General features: G+C 50.5%; 1 pseudogene; it reads left to right on the forward strand.

Moving 5' to 3' along the window:
- Positions 1–2,189: 2,189 nt before the first annotated feature.
- On the forward strand, positions 2,190–2,341 carry LOC144669644 (U1 spliceosomal RNA; annotated as a pseudogene).
- Positions 2,342–24,980: the final 22,639 nt, after the last annotated feature.

Genomic DNA, 24,980 nt, shown 5'->3' on the forward strand with positions numbered 1-24,980 from the left:
TTGATCGGCCCAGACCTGCTAGAAGTGTACGAGAGTATGCTCCTGGCCGGCAGCATGTCAGAATCCATGAGGAAAGGCATCATCACCCTCATCTACAAGCACAAGGGGGAAAGGGAGGAAATTAGAAATTGGCGACCCATTTCACTGTTGAATGTGGACTATAAGATTCTGTCCAAGGTCATCGCCAACCGGGTCAAATCCGCTCTGGAATTGGTGATTCACCCTGACCAGACCTGCTCTGTGCCAGGCAGGAAGATCTCTGACAGCCTGGCGCTGCTCAGGGATACGATTGCCTATGTACAGGACAGGGGTGTGGATACCTGCCTCATCAGCTTGGATCAGGAGAAGGCCTTTGACAGAATATCGCACACCTACATGGGGGATGTGCTCTCCAAAATGGGCTTTGGGGAGGGAATTCGAAATTGGATCCAACTGCTCTACACTAACATCAGTAGCGCAGTCTCAATCAATGGGTGGGAAACAGATAGCTTTCCGATTAAATCTGGAGTCAGGCAGGGCTGCCCTCTCTCGCCTGTCCTTTTGGTGTGCTGCATAGAACCCTTTGCCGAGTCCATCAGGAAGGATCCGGGCATAAGAGGAGTGACGATCCCAGGCAGTGGAGGCACTCAGGTAAAAGCCTCCCTGTACATGGACGACGTTGCCGTCTTCTGCTCGGATCTGCTGTCGGTGCGCAGACTGATGCACGTCTGCGACCAGTTCGAACTGGCCTCGGGAGCCAAGGTAAATCGTGGGAAGAGCGAGGCCATGTTCTTTGGGAAGTGGGCTGACCGATCATTTGTCCCCTTCACTGTCAGGGCTGACGGCCTGAAGGTGCTGGGGATATGGTTCGGAGGGACCGGGGCATGCGTTAGAAACTGGAAGGAGCGAGTGTCTATGGTGAAAAGGAAACTGGGCATGTGGGAGCGACGCTCCCTCTCCATTGCGGGTAAGAACCTGGTCATCAGGTGTGAGGCACTCTCGCTGTTGCTGTACGTGGCGCAGGTCTGGCCCATTCCACACTCCTGCGTGGTGGTGATCACACGAGCCATCTTCCGCTTTATCTGGAGGTCAAAAATGGATCGTGTCCGCAGAGACGCGATGTACAAGCCTCTAGATAAAGGGGGAAAAACCGTGCCCAACATCGCCCTCATACTGATGGCCACCTTTGTGTGTGGCTGCGTCAAGCGGTGCATAGACTCTCAGTACGCAAACACCAAGTGTCACTACGTGCTGAGGTTCTACCTGTCCCCGGTGTTGCGAAGGATGGGTCTGGCCACGCTGCCGCTGAACGCTCCAAGTAGTTGGACCGTGCCCTACCACCTGTCCCTCGTGGAAAAATTTATGCAGAAAAACACCTTTGACCACAAGTCCATCAGGCAGTGGTCAGCACGTAACGTCCTAGAGGCCCTGAGGGAAAAGGAGAGGGTGGACCCTGTGGGATGGTTCCCCGAGCAGACTGTCAAAGTCATTTGGCAGAATGCCTCATCGCCAGAACTTTCCAACAAGCACCAAGACGTAGCTTGGCTGGTGGTGAGAAAGGCCCTCCCCGTCAGATCCTTCCTACACGTCAGGAGTCTCACCCCCTCTGCACGTTGCCCTCGAGGTGGCTGTGGTGGGGAAGAGACCGTTGTTCACCTCCTTGTGGATTGTGCCTTTGCAAAGAAAGTCTGGAGAGAGATGCAGTGGTTGCTGTTGAGGTTCATCCCGAGCAGTTCTGTGACACAGGACTCTGTGCTCTACGGGCTGTTCCCAGGGACACACACCGAGACAAACATCGACTGCAGCTGGAGGATCATCAACTCGATGAAAGAGGCGCTTTGGTCTGCCCGAAACTTGTTGGTCTTCCAGCACAAAGAGTTGTCCCCGACCGATTGTTGCGGACTGGCACAATCCAAAGTCCAGGACTACGTGTTGTGGGATGCACTAAATCTTGGAGCAGCTGCCGCAAAGGCGCAATGGGGAAGGGTCGCTGTCTAAGACCTTTCTACCACAGCGCACCGAGGGACTGGGAACTGTTTAAATCCCCTCGGGCTGTACAGCTCAAAATGAAAGGCTGTAAATGATTGTAATATTGTTTGTACTGATGCACCTGGTGATACATTTTGTAAAAGTTTAACCTGGATTGTACCCTTGTAATGTTGTTATTGAAATGGTTTGGAATGTGATTGAAGATATTTTATGAATAAAGTATATTTTTGCAAAAAAAAGAAAAAAAAGGTTCTCCCAGGACGAGGCTAGCCCATTGCACTTCGGGTGTGCTAACGCCTGCGATGTCCCCAAATGCGGGATACTCGACTGCAAAATTTGTGGTAGTGGGGGACTGCGTTCGCGCTCTCCCCTGATTCACAATTCAAAAAATAGATTTCATCATATCTTTCATTTTCTCTTCTATTTCCTGTCAGCAACCTTTTCTGAAAAAAGAAATATATAACCCCCAATGTGTGCTCTTCAAAATCTATACTGGACTGGTTATTTAGTTTTTTCTTTCCTCCTCGCAAATATTATCCAACCCCCATTCTTTTCCTCCCTGTCATTATCAGCCGGCAATTATTCCATCTCTGCATCATTTTCGCCAGACCGTTTGTTTTGTGGCCGCCAAATTACTCGCGCCATTTTTAACCCCGCGTTTGCCCACTCAAAAATCTCTCTCAAACAACCCCCATCTAACACCCAACCCACCATCACAACAGTCCCCACACTCCCAGCACCGCCCCACCCCCTATCTCTCTGGACGTCTGTATAAATACAAACTCATATCAGTCAGCTATTAACTCATATGCATTCACCATTTTAAACATGTAGCAGCGACCCCTCACTATTTCAAACATGAACAAGCACCCTGTCCCCGTGTTCATTCAAATTACCCCCCTCCGAAACGAACAGCAGCCTCCCACCTCCTCTGTATAATCTCCCCCTTAATCAGCCCCCTGTGTGACTCCTACCTTCTGAAACTCCTGCCTCCTCTCCCCATGTGTAAAGTCTTTCCCTGCCCCTTCTGCAGCTCACTTCCCCTGCTGTGGGTCCATCAATTCACCTGTGATTATTCCTTGAAGGCTTAAATAGCGCAAAGCGAAGAAATAAACAGGAAGAAAACTGGAGAAAGGCAGATAGAAACCTAAACCCTCAGTAAAATGACCACCGGGAATCCCGTTTAACCGTCAGAATGATCGCGCAGCCCAAATTACACGCATTATCCCTGAATTATAACAAGATTTTAGGCAGCTTCACTTTAGGACTTTTCATTTCCTCTTGTGGGGCTCCTGTTCCTCACACACTGGAGGCTAACATGTAAGTTTTAGATTGCAAGGCTGGGCTACTTTAACCCCAAGATTTTCTTTTTGAAACTCCAGGCCCACAGTCCAACAGGAACTGGTTAACCGGAGCCACCGAAAACCAGGGTCCCGGAGAGGAATTGAAATCTCGGGGTAAGAAACGGACACAAACTCACGTGGGCCCATGGAGCACGGCCTTGGAGAAGGTCTCAGGAAACTCCTGAAGAAGAAGAGTCCTTGTCCCAGTCTGGATCTTCAGATTGCAGGTTTCAAAATAAAAATTCTTTGAGGGGTGGGGGAGAAAATTAATTCCATTAAAACAGAGAGCAAAGAACATTTTCAAACAAAATAACGCAAGAGCCAATGAATCACTCTCAGTTACAACTCAGCAACATCCAAATACAAACAAGTCAAAGAGTTATAAAGCAGATTGAGACAGAGGGAACACACACGCACATTAAGCCAGAGTGGGGACTAGCTCCGCACTCTGGAGGCGGTTTTCGGATTGGGTTCCTAGCCAGGTATATCCTGAATGAGCAGTTTGCAGACTCCACCCCTGGCATGTTGGGATGTCTCTCAATCTGCTCCCCAGGAGGCCTGTCCATTGATATGTTAATCCCAGGGCAGGACAACTTTCTGATTCTTCCTGTCCTTTGACGTGTTCACCCCAGGAAAACAATGTTTCAGCCATTTTCTGGTTAATGTTAAAACTTTAACTCATCTTGTCGGGAATGTCACTGCAGTTCGAAATATCAAACACTAAACCCCCAACACAAGACTGTGCAAAGCATGTGGATTGTTACTGAGATTCCGTCTGTGATTTTTAGTGATGTCAGTGTGGATTGTGTAATCTGTGTGTGTGTGAGTGTTGCTGGTCCCATAATGTAACGCAAATGTCTCCTTGCAGCCTCTCAGTACGCCACTCATGGTCCCCTGGTACTTTTTGGATTGTCTGGAGAAGACATTGAAAGAATTAGAGTTAAACAATGCTAACACTAGCTGCACTGCGACGAGTATATGAGAGCTTATTCTTATCCAGGGGTGTATGTCCACATTCAGCCCCCATTCCCACACTTGCTCCCACCGTCGGATCTCTCAAGTGCTCTTCCGTATCATTGATTAGCCTTTTAAACACCGCCTGTAACACGTAATGCTGATTCCTCACCTTTCGTAAGTCACCTTTAAACTTTGTCAGACTTTCGGGAAGGTGGGGAATTGGGGCCTGCTTAGGTTCCTCATAGTGTTCCAGGGCATGGTGGAGTGTGTCGGAGGCGTTGACTGAGACCTGACCCCTTTGTTGGACGTACATTATTCACGCTGTGTCTGATAGTAACTGGGAGCCGGGGTTCCCTTGTATCCTGAGCGGGTGTGATGGTTTTCTCTGTGGGTAATTTCTAATATACAACCCTCCGTTCGGTTGTACCCGCATTTGTCCAGCACCCCCCCCCGTTCCAACTGGATGGGAGCAAATTGTGAGGCTACCTTTCCATCTGCAGCCGCTCAGTGATACCCTGTGTATGCCCTCATTCTTGCGTATGGCATGCATATCTATGGGGTAGTACCGGAGGGAGTCATTGTCTCGGATTAACCCAATGTTCTCCACTCGGTACTGAGGGTGTGGGCCCGTGTCTGCTGTGACTGAGGGGATTGCCCATACCTAACACGTTCATTTGGTTTGAGGTGCACTTCTGAATCACCGCATACACCCTGGTCACTCCTTTCAATGTACATGCGTCGATGACGCCTGGGTTCTTGGCCATCCCCCACAACCGGGCACTGTTGATCCAGCCCGGTACCTCCCCACTTTGGATCTGGCCCAGATTTTGTCTTAATTGCCCGATCAGCCACTGGCCGTAAGCTGGCTTTTTTAGGTGCTGCCCTCTTGTCGTTCCTCCCTTTCTATTAATTGGCTGGTGGCTTTAGCATGGGTCTCTATAACGTGTACGCTTTCCAATACAGATGCCACACTCTTGCCCCCTAGGGCCGCTGCCGTTTCACCACCCCTCGCTACTCTTATGAGCAAGCTGCCTCATGATCCCTTTAAGATTCGTGACCTCGGAGTTGATTCCTTGAATGTCGAGAGAGTTTACCAGGGAAGTCCCTGTGTTCACCCCTGTCAGTACATTGTTAACTAACTCTCTCTTCTGGCGGTGGAAAGCAGGATGTCCCCTGAATCTAGTGGCACCCGTGGCGTCGGCCGGCTGATTAATCACAGCCTTACTCAGTAATTTGTACAGTTTTCGTAGGGGCGCTTGGTTACTGCAATACTCAGGCAGTTGCATACCTGCCAGGTTCACAATTACCTGTACAATTTCATGTTTAACATTATCATACAAGAGTTCATCGTCCGTATACAGTAGCAGTCCATTCTGTGGCCCAGGGGTCATGTCTGGGCAAGATAGTCTCTGTGGTGTCGTCGTGTCCTGTGATAGCAGGGTGGTGTCGGTCCGGGGGTCCGCCGTTGCAGTCAACTCTCCGTGTTTGGCCCTCAAGATCCAATGCCAGGTATCTGTCATTCCCAAGTCTTCCTCCCCGGGACAGTGACCCCAGTTGTTGTTCTCCTGGGGTGTGAAGGTAAATTGCGAAAAATCTCTCACACACTGTATCTCTCACACACTGTAGCTTTCTCCTTTACGTCCCTCCTTGTGCACAGCCCACGGTGACCCTCCCCGTAGTTGAGGATTCCCCCTTTTCTCTTTCAGATGGCCAGTCCTCCAGATCGGGAATGAATCCTAAACCACTTGGCTAACACAGTACGGACTGCTCGTTGCCCGTTTTCCTCCCACTGCCTGGTAATTTAGTCTTTCTTACTTACATCATACCTTTTCAGTTGTGACCAGTGTTTCCACCTAGCTTTTCCCTTCATATCGGCGCAGGCACGTGAATAATTCCGTACGGTCCAGTCCATTTTGGGGCAAAACCTGGTTGGCTAGGGGTGATTTGAACAAACACCATGTCTCCGACCTCAGCCGGTGGTGACGGGGGTCCCCCTTTTGTCCTCTCTTCTAAATCCCTGATAGCCTGTTGGTCCTTCACTTCCTGTTGTAATTCCTTTAGCTGTCCATCCAATTGCTTAATATCATTTTTAATTTTATCTCTGATGGGTCCCATATCCTCACTTCCGGTGGCTCTGCCCTCTGGCAAGCGCATCGCCCTCCCGGTCATCCACTCATAAAGGGGTTTATCTTAAATCCAGCATTTTTCAGTGTCCTTATGGCTATCAGGAGAGCTCCGATGTGGCCCCTTTCCGATTCTGACGCTATTAGGATATCATCTGCATATTATAAGATTGTACTGTTGTTAGACTCTACGTCGCACGGACTCAGCTTCTCACTCGTGACCCGATGGAGGATGTTGGGGCTGTTGTGGAATCCCTGTGGGAGCCTCGCCCATGTACACCGTCTCCCTCCCACTGTGAAAGCGAATTTATCTTGGGATTCCTGGTCCAGTGGTATCGACCAAAATCCATTGGCTACATCTAACACTGTAAATATTTTATGTTCGGGTTTTTACAATTAAAGCACACCTCGGGTTTAGGAACGGCTGCTGCAGTGGCCACCATTTCAGTGGGGTTTGTAACCTCACTGCCGACACCTTTATCTTAGTTTTCCCTATGTGGTTATCTACCCCGGTGGCCCATCTTCCTCGATCATATGTGTTCTTGTCTACTAGCCCGGTGTCTAGGATTGACTGGTGGGCCCGGGCCCGGTGTCTAGGATGGCCTGGTGGGCCCGGGCCTGGTGTCTAGGATGGCCTGGTGGGCCCGGGCCCGGTGTCTAGGATGGCCTGGTGGGCCCAGTGTCTAGGATGGCCTGGTGGGCCCGGGCCCGGTGTCTAGGATCGCCTGGTGGGCCCGGGCCCGGTGTCTAGGATCGCCTGGTGGGCCCGGGCCCGGTGTCTAGGATTGCCTGGTGGGCCAGGCTAAGGCCATCCTTGTACAATTGCATAAACTGTACATCGTCTCGGTTCAGCGCAGCACCTACACCCCCGTAGTTACAATATGCCTCAAACTTCCGATTGCCATATTCATGGGCACTCTCGCCCTTTTCTTGTTTTATGGGGCTTGCCCTAAGTCTTGTGCCATTTCTGCTCTAAAGGCTCGGAAATCAGCTTGCTGCTGTGCCTGGTCTGCCTGGTTGTCCGGGCACCGGGGGCACAAGCTCTATCTTAATTGGGGCCACGGGTTATGGTGGTGGTGATTCCCAACCCGCTTCCCGTTGTTCCTCATATCCTGCCGCCTGTTCCACCAGCCCGTTCCAATCTATATTATCTGCGTATTGTGCAGCTACTGGTGGCTGTGGTAAAGCTGCCGAAACTGACATGAGATTTTTTGCCTGGACCAGCTCTTCATTTTGGGATTTGTTGGCCAACATTCGATTTACTTTCTTACTTAACTCTATGTGTTGTCTTAACATTAGGATCCAGGCTTCATCATCTTTGTCTTTTTTCTGATTATCCCACCATTTTCTCTGATCAGCGGGTGAGTCAAATGGGTTCCAATTGTTCTTTCTCATTTTGCCTATCGATTTCTTATTTTTGTCAGCTCAATGCTGTGTCAAGGATCCCTCTGGTCCCCACTCGAGTTTGTCACCACTGGCCATCTCTGGGTAAGACGGTCGGGGTATAGTTGTTGTCAGCGGTACGGTTCTTACCCTGGATCCTTTCTGACCGAACTCGTTACTTGCGGCTAATACCGGATGTAATTATAACAATCTATAAGACAAGCAAACTACCCCACCCTTACCACCCCTTGAACTATTGCCTGGAGCCCAGGTTTCTGATACGCGGGGTGCCTGACACTTCCTGGATCGGGACGGAGTCGGATTTAGTATGAATAAAAATGAATTCACACTGTGACTCATCCCATTTCCCCGTCGGTGTCCTGCATCCTTCGGGCCCTGCTCGCAGCACCAATTGAAAGGTCCGAGGAATACTCTGGGACAAAATTTCAACACTCGGAGTCCAGATACAATATTCAAGTGGTTCCTTTACTACACTTTTTTTTTTGCAAAAATAAACTTTATTCATAAAATATCTTCAACCACATTCCAAACCATTTCAAAAACACCATTACAAGGGTACAATCCGGTTCAACTTTTACAAAATGTATCACCAGGTGCATCAGTACAAACAATATTACAATCATTTACAGCCTTTCATTTTGAGCTGTACAGGCCGAGGGGATTTAAACAGTTCCCAGCCCCTCGGTGCGCTGTGGTAGAAAGGTCTTAGACAGCGGCCCTTCCCCATTGCGCCTTTGCGGCAACTGCCCCAAGCTTTAGTGCGTCCCTCAGCACGTAGTCCTGGACTTTGGATTGTGCCAGTCCGCAACACTCGGTCGGGGACAACTCTTTGCGCTGGAAGACCAACAAGTTTCGGGCAGACCAAAGCGCGTCTTTCACCGAGTTGATGATCCTCCAGCTGCAGTTGATGTTTGTCTCGGTGTGTGTCCCTGGGAACAGCCCGTAGAGCACAGAGTCCTGTGTCACAGAACTGCTCGGGATGAACCTCGACAGAAACCACTGCATCTCTCTCTAGACCTTCTTTGCAAAGGCACAATCCACAAGGAGGTGAACAACGGTCTCTTCCCCACCACAGCCACCTCGAGGGCAACGTGCAGAGGGGGTGAGACTCCTGACGTGTAGGAAGGATCTGACGGGGAGGGCCTTTCTCACCACCAGCCAAGCTACGTCTTGGTGCTTGTTGGAAAGTTCTGGCGATGAGGCATTCTGCCAAATGACTTTGACAGTCTGCTCGGGGAACCATCCCACAGGATCCACCCTCTCCTTTTCCCTCAGGGCCTCTAAGACGTTACGTGCTGACCACTGCCTGATGGACTTGTGGTCAAAGGTGTTTTTCTGCATAAATTTTTCCACCAGGGACAGGTGGTAGGGCACGGTCCAACTACTTGGAGCGTTCAGCGGCAGCGTGGCCAGACCCATCCTTCGCAACACCGGGGACAGGTAGAACCTCAGCACATAGTGACACTTGGTGTTTGTATACTGAGGGACTACACACCGCTTGATGCAGCCACACAAAGGTGGCCATCGGTATGAGGGCGATGTTGGGCACGTTTTTTCCCCCTTTATCTAGAGGCTTGTACATCGCGTCCATGCGGACACGATCCATTTTTGACCTCCAGATAAAGCGGAAGATGGCTCGAGTGATCGCCACCACGCAGGAGAGTGGAATGGGCTAGACCTGCGCCACGTACAGCAACAGCGAGAGTGCCTCACACCTGATGACCAGGTTCTTACCCGCACTGGAGAGGGAGCTTCGCTCCCACATGCCCAGTTTCCTTTTCACCATAGACACTCGCTCCTTCCAGATTCTAACGCATGCCCTGGTCCCTCCGAACCATATCCCCAGCACCTTCAGGCCGTCAGCCCTGACAGTGAAGGGGACAAAGGATCGGTCAGCCCAGTTCCCAAAGAACATGGCCTCACTCTTGCCACGATTTACCTTGGTACCCGAGGCCAGTTCGAACTGGTCGCAGATGTGGATCAGTCTGCGCACCGACAGCGGATCCGAGCAGAAGACGGCGACGTCGTCCATGTACAGGGAGGCTTTGACCTGAGTGCCTCCACTGCCTGGGATCGTCACTCCTCTTATGCCCGGATCCTTCCTGATGGACTCAGAAAAGGGTACTATGCAACACACGAACAGGACAGGGGAGAGAGGACAGCCCTGCCTGACTCCAGATTTAATCGGAAAGCTATCAGATTCCCACCCATTGATTGAGAGTGCGCTAGTAATGTTAGTGTAGAGCAGTTGGATCCAATTGCAAATTCCCTCCCCAAACCCCATTTTGGAGAGCACATCCACCATGTAGGTGTGCGATAATCTGTCAAAGGCCTTCTCCTGATCCAAGCTGATGAGGCAGGTGTCCACACCCCTGTCCTGCACATAGGCAATCGTATCCCTGAGCAGCGCGAGGCAGTCAGAGATCTTCCTGCCCGGCACAGTGCAGGTCTGGTCAGGGTGGATCACCAATTCCAGAGCGGATTTGACCCGATTGGCGATGACCTTGGACAGAATCTTATAGTCCACATTCAACAGTGAAATGGGTCGCCAATTTCTAATTTCCTCCCCTTCCCCCCTTGTGCTTGTAGATGAGGGTGATGATGCCTTTCCTCATGGATTCTGACATACTACCGGCCAGGAGCATACTCTCGTACACTCCTAGCAGGTCTGGGCCGATCAAGTCCCACAGAGCCGAATACTACTCCGCCGGCTAGCCGTCGCTTCCGGGAGTTTTACTCTTCTCCAAGGACTCAAGGGCCTTAGTCAGTTCATCAGGAATTAGCGGTTTGTCCAGGCTCTCCCGTGTACTGTCGTCTAAGACCTCCGTGATAGAGGACAGGAAGGACTGGGAGGCCGTGCTGTCCGTGGGCTTCACGTCATACAATCCGGAATAAAAGGATTTGCTGATCCTCAAAATGTCGGAGGGCGATGACTTTACTGAGCCGTCTTCTTCCTTCGGGCTGCTGATCACAGAGTGTACCTTTTGGAAGAAGAAACGTGAGCACGTCTCATCCTGCTCCATGTAACGGACTCTGGACCGGAAGATGATCTTGGAGGCCTCCGAGGCAAAGGGCGAGGCTTGCTGGCTCTTCACCTCTTGGAGTTCCTCCTTGACATCGACCCCCATCGACTGCAGCCGGAGCAGATCCTGCATGTTTTTCTGGAGTCGGGACATTTCCCTCTGTTCCTTTCTAGCTTTCTGGGTGCCTTTGAGGATGAAAAACCTCTTGATGTTTCCCTTGATCGCTTCCCACCAGTGTATCAGGGACTCAAAGAGGGGTTTCACGGTTCTCCAACCTTTGTAATCCCTCTTGAGCTCCTCAATGTTCTCTGGGGTCAGCAGTTGCAGGTTCAGCTTCCATGCCCCTCGGCCAAGCCTCTGGTCTTCTTGAACCACTGCAGTCCATGTAGTGTAGGTACACCCACAGTGTTTTTAGAGTGGGAGTTTCAGGATTTTGACCCAGCGACAGCGAAGGAAAGGTGATATGTTTCCAAATCAGGATGGTGCGTGATTTGGAGGGGGACTTCCAGGCGCTGGTGTTCCCATGTATCTGCTGCCCTTGTCCTTCTAGATGGTAGTGGTCATGGGTTTGGAAGGTGCTGTCTAAGGAGCCTTGGTGAGTTCCCGCAGTGTATCTTGTAAATGATACACACTGCTGTTACTGAGCGTTGGTGGTGGAGGGAGCGAATGTTTGTGGATGGGGTGCCAATCAGCGCGCTGCTCTGTCCTGGATGGTGTTGAGCTTTTTGAGTGTTGTGGCAGCTGCACTCATCCAGGCAAGTGGGGAGTATTCCATCACATTCCTGACTTGTGCCTTGTAGGTGGTGGACAGGCTTCGGGGAGTCAGGTGGTGAGTTACTCTCCACAGGATTCCTAGCCTGTGGTCAGCTCTTGTAGCCACAGTATTTATACAGCTAGTCCAGTTCAGTTTCTGGTCAATGGCACCCTCAGGATGTTAATAGTGGGGGATTCAGTGATGGCAATGCCATTGAATGTCAAGGGGCGATGGTTGGATTCTCTCTTGTTGGAGATGGTCATTGCCTGACACTTGTCTGGCACCAATGTTACTTGCCACTTGTCAGCCCAAGCCTGGATATTGTCCAGGTCTTGCTGCATTTGGACATGGACTGCTTCAGTATCTTCAACCATCAGCAAACATCCCCACTTCTGACCTTATGATGGAAGGAAGGTCATTGATGAAGCAGCTGAAGATGGTTGTGCCGAGGACACGACGCTGAGGAACTCCTGCACTGATGTCCTGAACCAAGATGACTGACCTCCAACAACCACAACCATTTTCCTTTGTGCTAGGTACGCCTCCAACCAGTGGAAGGTTTTCTCCCGATTCCCATTAACTCCAGTTTTGCTAGGGCTCCTTGATGCCACACTCAGTCAAAAACAGCCTTGATGTCAAGGGCAGTCAATCTCACCTCACCTCTGGAGTTCAGCTCTTTTATCCGTGTTTGAACCAAGGCTGTAATGAGGTCAGGAGCTGAGTGACCCTGGCGGAGTCCAAACTGGGCATCAGTGAGCAGGTTATTGCTAAGCAAGTGCTGCTTGGCAACACTGTTGATGACCCCTTCCATCACTTTACTGATGACCAAGAGTAGGCTGATGGGGCGGTAATTGGCCAGATGGGATTTTTCCTGCTTTTTGTAGTACAGGACAAATCCGGGCAATTTTCCACATAGCCGGGTAGATGTCAGTGTTGTAGCTGTACTGGAACAGCTTGGCTAGGGGCGTGGCAATTACTAAAGCACAAGTCTTCAGTAGCATTGCCGGAATATTGTCAGGGCTGATAAAGACCTGTACTGATATACATAGAAGACAGAGGGTAGCAGTGGAAGGGTGCTTTTCTGAATGGAGAGCTGTGACTAGTGGAGTTCCACAGGGATCAGTGCTGGGACCATTGCTGTTTGTAGTATACATAAATGATTTGGAGGAAAATGTAACTGGACTAATTAGTAAGTTTGCAGACGAGACCAAGGTTGGAGGAGTTGCAGATAGTGAAGAGGATTGTCAAAGGATACAACGGGACATAGATCGGTTGGAGACTTGGGCGGAGAAATGGCAGATGGAGTTTAATCCGGACAAATGCGAGGTAATGCATTTTGGAAGGTCTAATACAGGCAGGAATTACACAGTAAATGGCAGAACCATTAGTGCATCGACGGGCAGAGGGATCTGGGTGTACAGGTCACTGAAAGTGGCAACGCAGGTGGATAAGGTAGTCAGGAAGGCATATGGCATGCTTGCCTTCATCGGCAGGGGTATTGAGTATAAAAGCTGGAAAGTCATGCTGCAGCTGTATAGAACCTTGGTTAGGCCACACTTGGAATATTGCGTGCAATTCTGGTCACCACATTACCAGAAGGATATGGAGGCGTTGGAGAGGGTGCAGAGGAGGTTTACCAGGATGCTGCCTGGTCTGGAGGTTATTAGCTATGAGGAGAGGTTGGAGAAACTCGGATTGTTCTCACTAGAGCGACGGAGATTGAGGGGCGACTTGATCGAAGTTTACAAAATTATGAGTGGCATGGACAGAGGAGATAGTCAGAAGCTTTTTCCCTGGGTGAAAGAGTCAATTACTAGGGGACATAGATTTAAGGTGAGAGGAGGAAACTATAGAGGAGATGTGTGGGGCAAGTTTTCTACGCAAAGGGTAGTGAGTGTCTGGAATTCGCTGCCAGAGGAGGTGGTGGAAGCAGGTACGATAGTGGTGTTTAAGAGGCAGCTTGACAAATACATGAATAGGATGGGAATAGAGGGATACGGACCCCGGAAGTGCAAAATGTTTTAGCTGACGGGCAATATGATTGGCACAGGCTTGGAGGGCCAAAGGGCCTGTTCCTGTGCTGTACTTTTCTTTGTTCTTTGATAAAGACCTGTGTGTGTGTTAATACTCATGTATTCTCTCGATGATTTATCCAGTTCTAATTGTTGGATGGTTGGCTCATATCCACTATTGTATAGGACTTGCCTCCAGCCAGCTTTGCATACAATTGGTCTATCCTTGGAATGGGGCAGTTGTCTGGTTTTGCTGCCTTATTCACTGTCAACTTATACTTCCCACCAATTCCTATGGTTTGGTCAGGCTTAACCACTGGAACTATGAGTGCTGCCCACTCTGAGAATTGGACAGCTTGGGCGATGCCCAGTTTTTCTAACTGGCACAGTTCTGCATCCGCCTTCTCCTTCAATGCATAAGGCACAGGTCCGGTCTTAAAGAAACGTGGTGTCACCTGTGGATCCACATATATCGTGAGCTTTTAACTTCCCTGATTAATCCCAAAATACCATGGCGTATTTCCTTAGCAGTTCAGGAACTCCTGTTTTCAGGTGAAATATCTCAGACCAGTCAAGCTTGATCTTCTGTAACCAGTCTCGGCCTAACAGACTGGGTCCTTCTCCAGTCACTATTATCACAGGCAGCTGGGCTGTCTGTTGCCTGTAAGACACTGGTGCTGTGGCGATCCCCTTTACCTGAATAGATTCTCCAGTGCAATATCTTTAATTTAGCGGTTCTCTGCTCCAGGTTTACTAACTTTCTACCTTTAGTCAGGGATCTGAAAGTGTGCTCTCCCACCACTGTAGTTGAGGCCTCCATATCCACCTCCATTATTAATGGCTTCTCATTAACTTGGATTGTGACAGTGATGGATTCGGTTTTTACAGCTGTTTCATTACACAGGCTCGGTTTTTACAGCTGTTACATTACACAGTCTCGGTTTTTACAGCTGTTACTTTATACAGGCTCAGTTTTTACAGCTGTTACTTTATACAGGCTCAGTTTTTACAGCTGTTTCATTACACAGGTTCGGTTTTTACAGCTGTTACTTTATACAGGCTCAGTTTTTACAGCTGTTTCATTACACAGGCTTGGTTTTTACAGCTGTTACTTTACACAGGCTCAGTTTTTACAGCTGTTACATTATACAGGTTCGGTTTTTACAGCTGTTTCATTACACAGGCTTGGTTTTTACAGCTGTTACTTTATACAGGCTCAGTTTTTACAGCTGTTTCATTACACAGGCTCGGTTTTTACAGCTGTTACTTTACACAGGCTCAGTTTTTACAGCTGTTACATTACACAGGCTCAGTTTTTACAGCTGTTTCATTACACAGGCTCGGTTTTTACAGCTGTTTCATTACACAGGCTCAGTTTTTACAGCTGTTACTTTATACAGGTTCGGTTTTTACAGCTGTTACATTATACAGGATCGGTTTTTACAGCTGTTACATTACACAGGCTTGGTTTTTACAGCTGTTACATTACACAGGCTCGGTTTTTACAGCTGTTACATTACACAGGCTTGGTTTTTACAGCTGTTACATTACACAGGCTCGGTTTTTACAGCTGTTACATTACACAGGCTCGGTTTTTACAGCTGTTACATTACACAGGTTCGGTTTTTACAGCTGTTACTTTATACAGGTTCGGTTTTTACAGCTGTTACTTTATACAGGCTCGGTTTTTACAGCTGTTACATTACACAGGCTCGGTTTTTACAGCTGTTACATTACACAGGCTTGGTTTTTACAGCTGTTACTTTATACAGGCTTGGTTTTTACAGCTGTTACATTACACAGGCTCGGTTTTTACAGCTGTTACTTTATACAGGCTTGGTTTTTACAGCTGTTACATTACACAGGCTCGGTTTTTACAGCTGTTACTTTATACAGGCTTGGTTTTTACAGCTGTTACATTACACAGGCTCGGTTTTTACAGCTGTTACTTTACACAGGCTCGGTTTTTACAGCTGTTACATTACACAGTGAATAGATGTCGGTGTCAGCAGCTTCAGGTTCTGCTGTATTCTTTAATTCAATCTTCTTGCTTTGATGCTTTGTGGGCTGTTTCGACCCTTCTTATGGCAATAATGACATTCTGCCTCCTTGAATTTACAGCTGTCTGGCACATGGTCACCTCCACATCTATAACAACTTAATCTTGGAGCCGCTGATGAATTCTTTCTTTTGATAAAGGACTTTTCATGGTTTTAACAGCAGACATTGCATCTCCCCTCGATGCTGTGGGTCTGGTTTCCACGCCACACTCAGCAGCAGGTTCCTGCCCCACATGAAGAACAGCGCCATGTTGTATGTGTACAAAGCCTGCCAGTCTCTCACTGCACTTTCCATGGCGAGGGAGATTCCTTGGGTACGCTTAAAGACGATGTTTACCTCGGTGAGTGAAAGGCGCTCTGTGGCATCGTCTTGAACTCCACAAACTAATCGGTCCTGCAGCAAATCATTTACCGTGTTCCCGATGTCAGTGTTCTGTCAGTGCACCCCATCTCTGGGAAGCAGCAACGCCCCTGAGGGGGAATGGATCAGAGAGATTTCTCCAGCAGAGAACAATCCAAACCTCGCTCCTTGCACGAACCCCCCGTTGTCACCTGAGCGGAACATTTCCAACGGGGCGGTTCTGGGCTGTTTCCTCAGCCCGTCAAAAGCGAGACAATTTGCAAACACTATGGGTTTGTAGGAGCAAACCAAAGGACTGGAACTGACAAAAACAACAGGACTGGTAAGTGAGAAAATGCATTAAAATGGGGATCAAGATTGAGTCCATCAACGTGTGTAGCGTTAAATCTGCTACGCGATGTGTTGCAACCTTGGATTACCTTGCCAAGGTCAAAGCTGACCTGTTGTTTCTGCAGGAGTGTGCAATACTGCACCTCAGCTCCTACAGGCAATGGGCACGATGGTGGTCCCAAGGGGCATCACTCTGGTCGGGAGGAAACGACTCTCGTTCCTCCGGCCTGGGTATTCAGCTGCAGGGAGGCAATGTCACCATGTCCGAGGTTGAGGAGGTGGTGGGCGGGCCCCTCCTCGTAGCGGACATTATTGTACAAGAATGCGCCACTCTAGTTAATTAACATGTATGCCCCGGATCAAAACAGCGAGTGGCTGGTTGTCCTTCAGCAGCTCCCACTTCTGCTGGCGACTTCCAGGCTGGCCATTCTGGGCGGTGACTTCAGCCGCATCATCGATGGAGCTGGACAATCTGGCAGGGCCGACAGCAGACTGGACACCACGTCCAGATCCCTGATGGAAATAGTAAAGGATGGCAAGCTGCACAACGTCTTCAGCAACCCTGCAGATGAAGCGCAGCAGAGATACACCTGGTCGCGGCCAGAGTGGTCCACCCACTCAAGGATAGACTTCCTGTTTGTGTCCCGAGCGTTCACAGTCAGGTCCACGGACATCAAGCCAGTGTTCTTCTCTGACCACTGCCTCCTACCGGTCAAATGTCACTTACAGGAAGACCAGAGGCTTGGCCGGGGGACATGGAAGCTGAACGTGAAACTGCTGACCCCAGAGAACTCAAGAAGGATTACAAAGGCTGGGGAACTGTGAAACACTCTTTGATTCCCTGACACACTGGTGGGAAGCGATCAAGGAGGATATCAAGAAGGTACTCATCCAGAAAGCGAGAAAGGAACAGAGGGAAATGTCCTGACTCCAGCGAAACATGCAGAATCTGCTCCGGCTGCAGTCGATGGGGTTGATGTCAAGGAGGAACTCCAAGAGATGAAGCCCACAGACAGCACGGTCTCCCAGTCCTTCCTGTCCTCTATCACAGAGGTATTAGACGACAGTACACGGGAGAGCCTGGACAAACCGCTAACTCATGACGAACTGACTAAGGCCCTTGAGTCCTTCGAGAAGAGTAAAACTCCCGGAAGCGACGCCTTGCCGTTGGAGTTGTATTCGGCTCTGTGGGACTGGATGGGCCCAGACCTGCTGGAAGTGTACGAGAGTATGCTCCTGGCCGGCAGCATGTCAGAATCCATGAGGAAAGGCAACACCCTCATCTACAAGTGGAAGTGGAAAGGGGAGGAAATTAGAAATTGGCGACCCATCTCACTGTTGAATATGGATTATAAGATTCTGTCCAACGTCAATGACAATTGGGTGAAGTCTGCTCTAGCGTTGGTGATCCACCCTGACCAGACCTGCACTGTGCCGGGCAGGAAGATCTCTGACAGCCTCGCGCTGCTCAGGGATACGATTGCCTATGTGCAGGACAGGGGTGTGGACACCTCCCTCATCAGCCTGGATCAGGAGAAGGCCTTTGACAGAATATCGCACACCTACATGGTGGATGTGATCTCCAAAATGGGGTTTGGGGAGGGAATCTGCAATTGGATCCAACTGCTCAACACTAACATCAGTAGCGCAGTTTCAATCAATGGGTGGGAATCAGATAGCTTTCCCATTAAATCTGGAGCCAGGCAGGGCTGCTCTCTCTCCCCTGTCCTGTTCGGATGTTACACTGAACCCTTTGCTGAGTCCATCAGGAAGAATTAGGGCATAAGAGGAGTGACGATCCCAGGCAGTGGAGGCACTCAGGTCAAAGCCTCCCTGTAGATGGACGATGTCGCCATCTTCTGCTCGGATCCGCTGTCGGTGCGCAGACTAATCAGCATCTGCGATCAGTTCAAACTGGCCTCGGGAGCCAAGGTAAATCATGACAAGTGCGAGGCCATGTTCTTTGGGAACTAGGCTGACCGATCCTTTGTCCCGTTCGTCACCAGGTGAGACTGCCTGAAGGTGTTGGGGATATGGTTTGGAGGGACCAGGGCATGCGTTAGAAACTGGAAGGAGCGAGTGGCTATGGTGGAAAGAAAACTGGGCATGTGGGAGCGACGCTCCCTCTCCATTGCGGGTAAGAACCTGGTCATCAGGTGTGAGGCACTCTCGCTGTTGCTGTACGTGGCGCAGGTCTGGCCCATTCCTCACTCCTGCGTGGTGGCGATCACTCGAGCCATCTTCCGCTTTATCTGGAGGTCAAAAATGGATTGTGTTCGCAGGGACGCGATGTACAAGCCTCTAGAAGAAATGTGCTTAACATCACCCTCATCCTGATGGCCACCTTTGTGTGTGGCTGCATCAAGCTGTCTGTAGACCCTCGGTACGCAAACACCAAGTGTCACTATGTGCTGAGGTTCTACCTGTGCCCGGTGTTGCGAAGGATGGGTCTGGCCACGCTGCCGCAGAACGTTCCAGGTAGTTGGACCGTGCCGTACCACCTGTCCCTCGTGGAAAGATTTATGCAGAGAAACAACTTTGACCACAAGTCCACCAGGCAGTAACGTCCAAGAGGCCCTGAGGGAAAAGGAGAGGGTGGATCCTGTGGGATGGTTCCCCGAGCAGACTGTCAAAGTCATTTGGCAGAATACCTCATCACCAGAACTTTCCAACAAGCACAAAGACATAGCTTAACGGGTGGTGAGAAAGGTCCTCCCCGTCAGTTCCTTCCTACACACCAGGAGTCTCACCCTCTCTGCACGTTGCCCTCGAGGTGGCTGTGGTAGGGAAGAGACCATTGTTCACCTCCTTGTAGATTGTGCCTTTGCAAAGAAGGTCTGGAGAGAGATGCAGTGGTTTATGCCGTGGTTCATCCCGAGCAGTTCTGTGACACAGGACTCTGTGCTCTACGGGCTGATCCCAGGGACAGGGACGCACATCGAGACAAACATCAGCTGCAGCTGGAGGATCATCTACTCAGTGAAAGACGCTCTTTGGTCTGCCCGAAACTTGTTGGTCTTCCAGCGCAAAGAGTTGTCCCTGACCAAGTGTTGCAGACTGGCACATTCCAACGCCCAGGACTATGTGCTGAGGGACGCACTAAAGCTTGGGGCAGCCGCTGCACAGGGGAAAGGTCGCTGTCTAAGACCTTTCAGCCGTAGTGCACCGAGGTGCTGGGAATCGTATTGACCCTTCAGGCTGTGTGACTCACATTGAATGTATGCAGTGAATATTACATGTATCACAATTGTACTGAAGCACCTCAGAGTGCAACATGATCTGCAAGGAAAAGCTGAATATTATTACTCTTTTTGTGAAGGCCATTTTGAAATGTCTTGTCATCTTCTATGTTCATAAAATATCTGAAAGTACAGTTTTGCACAAAAAAATCATTTTTCACTCCTCACTGGATACAGGCGAGGTACCAGAGCACTGGAGGTCTGTGAATGTTGTGCCATTGTACAGATAGGCCAAATAATTATAGACCAGTCAGTCTTACTTAGGTAGTATTCAGATTATTAGAATCAATTCTCAGACACAGAGAAAACTGTCAATTAGAAAGGCACAGATTAATCGGGGACAGTCAGCATGGTTTTCTTAAGGGAAAGCTGTGCCTTATTAACTTAGCTGAATTTTTTGAGTAAATAACGAGGATTGATGAGGGTAGTGCAGTGAATGTTGTCTACATGGATTTTAGTAAGGTATCTGACAAAGTTCCATATGGCAGACTGGTCAGAAAAGTCAAAGCCACAGGGGACACAGGGGAATGTGGTGGGTTGGATCCAAAATTGGCTCAATGACAAGAAACGAATGGTAATGGTCGACAAATGTTTTAGCGAAAGGAAAGCTCTTTCCAGCGGTGTTCCACAGGGCTCAGTATTGGGCCCCTTGCTGTTTGTGGTGTGTATTAATGATTTGGACTTAAATGTGGGAGGCATAGTTGGGAAATTTGCCCATGTCACAAAAATTGTCCATGTCATGATTTGTGAAGATATCAATGGTTTGGCCGAGTGCGCAGAAAAGTAGCAAATGGGGTTCGATCGGAAATGTCTGAGGTAATGCATTTGGGGAGAGCAAACAAAGCAAGGGAATACTCAATAAATGGGAGGATATTGAGAGGGGTTGAGGAATTGAGAGTCCTTGGAATGCATGTCCAGAGGTCCCTGAAGGTGGCAGGACAGGTGGATAAGGTGCTCAAGAAAGCATATGGAATGCTGTCTTTTATTTGACAAGGTATTGAATATAAAAGCAGGGATGTAATGAGGGAACTGTATATAGCGCTGGTTAGGCCACAGCTGGAATTTTGTGCACAGTTCTGGTCACCAGATTACAGGAAGGACATAATTGCTCTGGAGAAAGTGCAGAGGTGATTTACAAGAATGCTGCCAGGGCATGAAAATTGCAGCTATGAGGAGAGACCGGGTAGGCTGGGGTTGTTTTCCTTAGAACAGAGGAGGCTAAGGGGTGACCTAATTGAGGTGTACAAAATTATGAGGGGCCGAGATAGAGAGGACAAGATGCCCTGTTTACCCCAGTGGAGAGGTCAATTAGCAGGAGGCACAGATTTAAGATGCTTGGAAGAAGGGTTCGAAGGGATATTAGGAATAACTGTGTCACCCAGAGGGTGGTGGGCATTTGGAATTTGTAGCCCAGATTGGTATCGAAGCAGGAACCCTAAAACCATCGGTTGCACACCGCGATTTTACGTGGGCGGGCCAATTACAGCCCGCCCAGCGTAATTCGTGCCTCCTGATATCTGCAGCAAGGGGCGGGCAGCGGCAGGAGGCCAATGACTGCCGGGTCCAATGGCGACCCGGCGGCCTATTCAAAAACGGTGCAGGCAGCCACTGAGTTCGGTCATCTGCTATGTATTGATTTCAGCCTCCAACATGGGATTCCCATTGATAATGGAAAGACGAGCGCATCCTGATCCGGGTGCCAGGCATGCACATTAACAGTGTAACTACTTCAACTAATCAAATGTCCTGGTTCTCCCTTTCAGCCTCACCAGAGCACGCCCGGTCTCAGGAGCCTGAGGGACCGCCGCTGACCCCTGAGACACAGATGATATGAACGTACCAGCGCCACACCCTCTCAGCCAGGCAGGCACCAGCGCCACACCCTCTCAGCCAGGCAGGCACCAGCGCCACACCCTCTCAGCCAGGCAGGCACCAGTGCCACACCCTCTCAGCCAGGCAGGCACCAGCGCCACACCCTCTCAGCCAGGCAGGCACCAGCGCAGATACCAGCACCTCAGTGAGAATAAGATTGTCAGCTAGAAACTCGGTGCACAGCGGTGAGGGCACTTCATACTTGCTTGAGGTGTAGGCGGAGGCAGAGCACGTCCAGGGCGCTGGCAGTTGGAGGACGGCTGGGGACCAGAAACATGCTCAGTCAGTGGCTGCTGATGAGCCTCTTGTGTCGTCCCTGAGACAGCAGATGCTGGAAGTCCAGCAGGTTGTGTGGGAGGATCTGACGGAGATACATGAGGGAATGCGTGCCATGGTCTACGTTGTGGAGGAGTCCATACGGAGCATGAGCAATGCAACGACCCTCATGGCCGAGTGCGCTGCCTCCTCCATAGAGAGAGTGGCAGCTCTCATGGAGAGGCTCCTCCAGGAGAACAACCAGGGCTTCCTGGGGATGCGCTCAGACCTGCAAGCCCTCAATGACCGGCAATGACCTCAGGTGGTCACTGTCAGTGTGGGAGATGGATTGGTACCCAGTATCCCAGCTAGGCGACTATCCATCAGTGGTGAGCAGGGAGGTCCAAAGTGACCTGACGGTGGCGCACCAACTGCCTGTCGTCTCTGCGAGCTCCTCTCAGGCCGCTCTGGGAGGCTCCGTGAGCAGCAGCTCCTCTACCCCTCTGCCAGTGACCGTGGCGTCTGGTGACGCTACGGCAACTGGGGAGATGCCAGCCATGGCACTGGCCACTCCCTCCCAGGCAGGGACAGCATAGGCTCCATGGCCAGAGGATGCCCACCAAGGTCATCAAGGCCAACAGGACAGCAGAGTGAGCAGGCTGTCTGCAATGCCAGTGTCAACGAGGGGGGAGCACCAAGACGTAGCACCCGCCAGTGTAAATGTAAAGCACTTTATGCACAACACGGGCTTAACACTAGTCGTTTTCTTTTGTCCCGCTTTTAAGTTCCTGTTAAGTTGGTGCTGGTGTTGAACACATTTTCATTTAGTTTAATTTCTGTATGCCAAGCTGTAAAGCATTAAATGGGTTGGTTCTCAACAAGCCTCTGGGTGCTTCATTACTTCTGCAGGTGAAGGGGAATCCATGATGTTATGAGTGACTGTTTGTCACTGAGCTTTATTGAAATGGCACATAGTGCATGTTGCTGACCAAGCAACTATTGCTCTCAGGTATTGAGTATGGAGCCTCCAGCCCTGCCATGTGGTGGTGGTTCATGTGTGGTAGGCGAGCTGAAGGAACAGTAGATCAAAGCCTCCCGAGTGTCCCTGCTTCCCTGGAGGTTGCCCAGGTCGGCATCTATCTCTTCAGCGTTCTCCTGACCGTGTTCGTCCTCGGACTCACGACTGGACTCACTGTCTGCTGCCAGAGCAGCTGTGGCAACATCATCCTCCACTGATTCCCCCCTTTCCGATGCCAGGTTGTGGAGAGTCCAGCATGCAACCACTATCAGTGACACACGATCTGGGGGGTACTGGAGTGTGCCCCCTGGACGGTCCAGGCATCGGAAGTGCATCTTGAGAAGACCGATGGTTGTCTCTGTCACCGCCCTTGTGGTGCCATGACTCCTATTGTACTGCTGCTCAGCCTCTCTTCCTGGATGGCGGAGAGGCGTCATGAGCCACCTTCTGAGGGGATAGCCCTTGTCACCCAGCAGCCATCCATCCAGCCGGGCTGGAGCACTGAAGAGCTGCGGCGCCTGGGAGAGTCTCGGGGTGTACGGGTCATGGGAGCCTCCTGGGTACCTTGCACAGACTTGCAGAATCTGCATCCTATGGTCACACACTATCTGCACGTTCATGGAGTGGAATCCCTTCCTGTTGACGAAGGCTCCCGGCTCACCCGCTGGTGCCTTGATGGCCACTCGTGTGCAGTCGATTGCACCCTGGACGTGGGGGAACTCAACAATCACTGCAAAGCCTCTGGCTCGCTCTGCCTGACTGGCCTCGTCCGTACGGTAGTGAATAAAGTACAGTACCCGCCTGAACAGAGCATCCACCAGCTTGACACAACTGTGGACAGCTGACTGGGGGACTCCACATAGATCACCCACTGACCCCTTCTATACCGGAGGGCATAGAAGTTGAGGGCCACAGTGACCTTCAGTGCCACTGGCATGGGGTGTCCACCCACACAGTTGGAACGGATCTCAGGGCCGATCATCTGACAGGTGGAGGTCACTGTCTCCCTTGAGACACGGAGCCTCCTTTGGCATTGCACCTCAGGCATATTGAGTAGCTGCATCGCCGTCTTTAAACCCTGGCAGCAGGTTAGTGGCATCTTCTGCGGTCCCTTCTGCCTCGGACGTCCTGTTGGCCCCGCACCCATGTGCCTGTGCCTCTCCTCCCACAGGTCAGCCTGGAGGCTGAATAGGGACACTTGGTCTCCTCCCTCTTCTACCCCTCTCTTCCTCTTCAGAATAGGGGCCTCCAGCGGAGATCACAATCCCTTTTCGCAGGGTAAGCCAAGGCTGTCTGATACCTGGAAGGCCTCAAATGTTATGAATCCTCCGGGAGCCTGGAAAACAAAACTGAGTCCTGAACTGAAGCCTCTTATTTCTGTCAAAGCACTTCTGAAGCGAAATGAAGATGCCTTATTCACACAAGCAACCAGCAGCAAGTTATATCCTAAACTACAAACTACTCACATTTACAAGCTCTCTGACCCCTCTTACCCCACTCGTGGATGAGGTTTTTGTCAATGTGGCCTGCACGCCAGCACATTTAGCCCATGCGGTAGCCTGAAAATCGCACGGGCTACGTAAAGTCCGGGACACTTAGTGTCTCAAGGGCCTTAACTGGCCAGTTAATTAATGGACGGTGCGCCTCCGACCCCATCGTACACCCACCTAGCGAAATATGCTGAGAGTGCGCTCGGCTGAGGTCAACTCGCTTTATATCACAGTCGGGCATGTCGGGCGGGCGCCTGCACACCGAGCTCAAAATTCTGGCCTGGGAGTTTTGCTCACCTTATACCTGGGCCTGTTGGAGACAAATTGATAAGAGTTTGATCGCTGTGATTAGTGAACAACTCCATCAACATCCTATCATGCAACTACCACAGGTGGTGAACTGGATGAACCTTAAGGGCAGAATTTTGCCCACGTTGGGCAGGATTTGCAGGGTGAGCGGGAGCGGCTGGGAAATGGACCACTGCCCACGAGTGGGCTGTGACCACGATTTCACACTGTGCGGACCAATTAAGGCCTTAACTGTCCCCCCAGCGTGAACGCCAGCTGCAGAAATGTTTGAGAAGGGGCAGGCGGGGGCCTGTTGGCCGCTGGGTCCAATGGCGACCCGGCAGCCAGTTCAAGAACGACGCAGGCAGCGCCAGGGAGGCTGCCCGGGTCAGAGTTGCTGCAAGGACATGGCTGCAAACGAGGATGCAGAGACCAGGCGGGAGAGGAGGTCGGCTGGTCACTCGGTACCCTGTTTTTCGGACG

This window comes from Cetorhinus maximus, chromosome 29, assembly GCF_964194155.1.
Source record: "Cetorhinus maximus chromosome 29, sCetMax3.hap1.1, whole genome shotgun sequence".
Lineage (NCBI taxonomy): Eukaryota > Metazoa > Chordata > Chondrichthyes > Lamniformes > Cetorhinidae > Cetorhinus > Cetorhinus maximus.